The sequence below is a fragment of the Neophocaena asiaeorientalis genome, unplaced genomic scaffold, assembly GCF_003031525.2.
Source record: "Neophocaena asiaeorientalis asiaeorientalis breed wild unplaced genomic scaffold, Neophocaena_asiaeorientalis_V1.1 scaffold123, whole genome shotgun sequence".
NCBI lineage: Eukaryota > Metazoa > Chordata > Mammalia > Artiodactyla > Phocoenidae > Neophocaena > Neophocaena asiaeorientalis.
The window spans coordinates 1,940,183-1,945,475 of NW_020173666.1; the positions used below are offsets into that span (position 1 = coordinate 1,940,183).

Below are 5,293 nucleotides of genomic sequence, written 5' to 3' on the forward strand. Positions count from 1 at the left end.
CTGTTTATCTCGACTAGATTCTGGAGAAAGGATCCATTTCTCAGGTAGCTCACTCACATGGCTGGCAAGTTGATGCTGGTAAATTGGTTCCTATCCACGTGGACCTCTCCACAGGGCTGCAGGAGTGTCCTTATGACATGTCTCCCAAGTGAGTGATTCAAGAGAGAAAGGCTAAGTTGCGATACCTCTTAGGACCTAGTCTGGGACTCACACACTGTCATGTCTGCCATACTCTATGGGTCACAAAGGCCAACCCTGTTCCAATATGGAAGTTGAACACACAAGGGTGTAGATGTTGGGAGTTATCTTGGATGCTTGCTACCATATCCATTTAGAAGATAAAACAATGATGGGATCAAGTATCCAAATGATGGTATTGAGAGACAATTCTGTGGAGAGTCAAAAGAGGGGAAATCAATGAGGCTTGGAATTATAAAGAAGGCTCAGGGGATGAGGTGGCACTGGATTTGGAATGGTAGGATTTGGAGAGGGGTAGAAAACATGGACGAACAAAAGCTTTCCTGGACAATGTAACAAAGCAGGGATGACCAAGTATAGTGTGCCTGAGTACTCCTAAAGATGAGTAATGGGAGGTTTGAGAGTAAATAGGAGCCAAATTAGGATTGGAATTTAATCCTTGCGGGCAGTAGAAAAGCATGTAACCGACATAATGACCTTAATACTGTAAGATGAAGCTGATGGTAAAGAACTTATTGGAGTAGGATAGTAAGGAATCCTTTGGAACTGTTGGAAGTCATGGAAAAAAGGAGAGGATGTCAGGGACATTTTAGGGGAAGAGTTAACAAGGGTTAGCTGTGGACAATACCCACATTGACTTCATGTCTTCAAATCCAAATAACCCAGAGAATGAGGGTGCCCGTAGTGAGAACCAGAGAAGGTATTTTACTAAGAAAATTTCAAACATAAACAATGGTACAATGAAGCCCATGTACATCATCCAGCTACAAAAATCATTGACCCACATATGCCAAGCATTTTATTTATGTTACTTTATATTAATACGCAAAGAAGATTAAAAAAATTGCCCAAGAATATACAATTAGTAGGTAGTAAAGTTGGGATTTGAATTCATGTCTTTATGGCTTAAACACTCTGACTCTTTCTACAATAGTAAAAGTAGAAAAAGGAGAAGGTATAACCTCCAAAAACACCTTCACAGATAGAGTGTTGGCTTGATAAAAGACTTTATCCTTACGTTGACAATGCTGGCACACATACGTTATTTAAATTATATATAAAATAAACAATTTTGAATCAATGCATATTTGAAAATCAAAGTACCCATAATATATACACATTCCTGACAAATATCTTGTAGATGAAATATCATAGGCATCTTACAAAAGCTTGTTGAATCAAATGCAAGATCATTCATGGGAGTAAAAAAAGAGCGGGTAAATTACATACCTATCATGCCAACTGATTCTGCAGATAAAAACTAAATTAATGTTTCTTCTTTACTGAATTCCGGTAATGCTTAGCATCCTTCTTGAACACTGACTTTGATTTTGGCCCCTTGTTTAGATTAACTTAAAGTATAGGGGATCACGTCTGATTTCTATTTTGCCTCTCTCATAGAGCCCAGAGCTGTGCTCAAAACATAATCAGAACTCAGAATGTATTTACGGAAGAATTCAACAAGTTGACTGAGGCTAAGATTCTTGTTTGTTTCTCATCCACTCCATAGCCTATATCCATAGTGAGAAACGTATAACTTCTGTCGGAACTGTCATTTTAAATAAACGAGCATCCTGTTGTACTTGTCATGGTTATAGGATGCAGGGAAATGTGTTTTCACAAATAGGCCTTGAGATTGGCCTGGCACTGCTGCTGAAGCAACAGAAGGAAGGGAAGGCATCTGGGGTCCTCTGCTGCCTGGCTCCCGTTGGGGTGGTGTTTGAACCCTACCATTACTCTATCGGTTGCTTCCACCTTGGCAGACATATAGGATCCTATGGTAATTTAAATATGGTGACGAATGCCAGGGTGTTCTCTTTATGTCTTATCAATTTTCGATTTTACTAAGGTAGGTGAAATCAACAGTGACTGTGAAGAGGGAGGAGCATAGGAACAATGCAGCACACGGGGGATAAATGATCCTCATTTTGAAGGTCACCACCCTGGATCAGTTTCAATGAAATGATGCTGTTAAATACAGAGAATTTCTGGAGGGAGAACTTGGAAGTCAAGGAGAAAACTTTGTAAATACTTAGCCACCCGGCTGTATTTCAGAGCATGATTTCTAACCAAGAGCAGGCCAAATTATTTTCCTAAGTATTTCTGGGGGCCATTAAATGTTTACGACAACTTTATATAATGAAGACCTAAACTTTTATTACGCAGTTTGAAATCACCACCATGTCCTGTAAAGTTAAATCCAGTACTTGAAGAAAGGCCGGAACAAAGTCTTATGAATTTTACTCATAGAGTCTTAACAGTAAACAAATTAGGAAGATCCTGCAACCATTCTGGAAATCTGCTCTTACCATGATGCTAGGAACTCCTCATGAGATGAAATTCAGCAAATTCTGATGCTGAAGTTTGATATTTTGTTAAGAAAAAGATGTGATATATATGTGTGTGTGTGTGTATATATGTATGTGTGTGTATGTATGTGTGTGCATATATATATATATATATATACACATATATATACTCACACAATGGAATATTATTTAGACATGAGGAAAGAGGGTATCCTGCTGCCATTTGTGACAGATGAACTTTGAGCACATTATGCTAAGTGAGATTAAGTCAGATAGAGAAAGGCAAGTACTCTATGACATCACTTAAGTGTGGAATCTAAAAAAGTCAACCTCATAAAAAACAAACAGTAACGTGTTGGATACCAGGGGGTGGGGGACAGGGGGAAAAGACTGATGTTTCTCAAGAAAACAAACTAGAAAATAAGCTGTAGAGATCTAAAGCACAGTATAATGAATAGAGACAACAAACTTGCTAAGAGACTAAAACTTAACTATCCCATCCACTAAAAAGAAGGAATAATTATGTATCATGATAGAGGTGCTAAATATTGCTACAATGGCAATCATATTACAATATATAAATGTATCAAATTAGCATATCATATACCTAAAATTTGCACAATGTTGTATGTCAAATCTATTCAATCTAAAAAAGCATGTCCTTCTTTATATTGATATATAAATATTGCCCCTGCAACTTTTATCCATTGGCCATAGTTACAAAGCTTTAGGGCCACAGAAAAGCGAGTGTTTTTTTTTTATCTTAAGGATTTTTTCCCCCTTTAATATAAAAGTATAACTACAGTGGTCCAACGTAATATAAAAAAAAGTTCTCATACAAAAAAGAAGTACCATAATACTGTACATACAAAAACTGTTCAACGAGAATGATTTAAATATATCTGTTCTTTTCCAGATCTGGAAGACACAAATGTAAGATTCTGCAACTATATTGCTGGAACATGTGTCCAGGAACACTGTGTCCCCCTTTTTCTTCCCCCTGTCCCAGCCCCACCTTCAGAGTCCCCTGAGCTTGGATCATGAGCTAACAGTGTCCCTGAAAATAACCACAGCCAAATGTTTGCTCAGTGGAAATCATTATTCAGTGAGCCACTGCTTACCATGAACTATGAAAAGCACAAGTTTTAAGCCCAGCCAAGATTAAATTCAGACAGAGGTCTTCCCATTCCCTGATTTGCTACTAGAACTGCTTTTGTTGGACCCAGCTTTTTTGTCCCGGGGACCATGGGGGTTGTAGGCCCCCATGTAGGCCTGGATTGCCAGATCCAGGCGTTCCTGAGCCATTTTGATTTACCTCTGCAGAGTCTCCAGGTCAGCTGGGAAGTTGTCTTCATGGCTGCCATACTGTTGTTCCCAGGTGATGTTGGCCTTATTTTGCTTGTCGGCAATCTTAGTGTTGCTGGACAGTTCGGTGTACTGGATTTGATCTGGTTTGATGGCAATGTTATAGCCAGGGGGAGAAGATGGTGTATTCCAAGTGAAAGGATAATTATAAGCAGCTGGATCTTCCAGTTCCCTCCTTTTATTGTTTAGTGAGTCTCAAATTGTCCCACATCCTAAATGAAGCATCTCCCAAGTGTTAAGCAATAGGCAAAGGCCTGTAACACCATACATTATCAGAAGAAAGATGGTCCTTTCAGTGGGTCTAGAAATAAAGCAGTCTATCTTATGAGGGCAAGGAAGCCTGCTGCACACATAAAATGGGTGGACTTGGAAGCCATACAGAAAGTACTGCCCGATCAGAAAACCCACCTCAAACATGGTCCTTGCCAGCAGCTGCAGCAGGTAGATTTTCATGAGCCCATCCTCCCGAATCCACCATTGCCCATCATGCTTAGGTTTAGATTGGTTCTGATCTTTATTTTCTTTTTCACTTTCTAATTCCATTTCTGGATACATCGTGGGATCCTTTTCATGGTCCTCTTCTGTTTCTTCCAGAGCCTGGTGCTGTTTCCAATGCATTGCATAGGGTTTGCTCTGATGAGCCTTCTTGTCTGCTTCACCGTGCTCCATTTTGGCAACCTTATGAATGGCATAGCCCAGGTACATGACAGAGGGGGTCGCCACCAGGATGATCTGACACACAGAAGTGCATGTGGGAGAGGGGTGCTAAGGCATCATTGCAGACATTCTCGCAGCCTGGCTGCTCTGTGTTGCACACAGATTTGCTTTGCTCGTCGTAATAGATGGATTCTCCTTCTATGGCTGTTAAGGACAATCCAGAAGAAGATCAATACCGTGAGCCAGATCTTCCTCAAAAACGTGGAGTGGTTGTGGATCTCCTCCAGCAGGCAAGTGAGGAAGCTCCTACTCATGGTGACTGAATTGGTTTGCCCTGTTATCCAGAATTTCTGAAACCCAAAATTTTCTTAGAGAAATGTTTTGCTTACAAGTTTTCCAAATTCCCTTGGTCGGCGGGGTCCCCCGGGGCCGCCTCCTCCGCCGGCCGCTGCCTCACGTGCCCCGCGTCGCGGTTGCCTTCACCTTGGTCTCCAGCCAAGGCCGAAGCCGCTCCTGCCGCTGACTCCTGCAAGTTTTTCAGATGAAAAACTTCTCACTACTAGACTGACTCACTTATTTTCTTCTCCTGGGTCTAAAAGGAGAAGAAAGTGGGGAAAGGGAATGGGTGGTAGGTTGCTTAGGTAACCCTCTCTCCACTTCCCTTCCTTATGCTTTTCCACCGCCACCTTTCTCTAGGTAGCCTTTCCCTTCTCCCTAGAAATGGAGTGAGTAGGAGAGAGGACTGGTGAAACCAGGACAGGTTT

General features: G+C 41.0%; 1 pseudogene; it reads right to left on the reverse strand.

Moving 5' to 3' along the window:
* Window positions 1-3,674: 3,674 nt before the first annotated feature.
* On the reverse strand, window positions 3,675-4,967 carry LOC112401654 (gap junction gamma-1 protein-like; annotated as a pseudogene).
* Window positions 4,968-5,293: the final 326 nt, after the last annotated feature.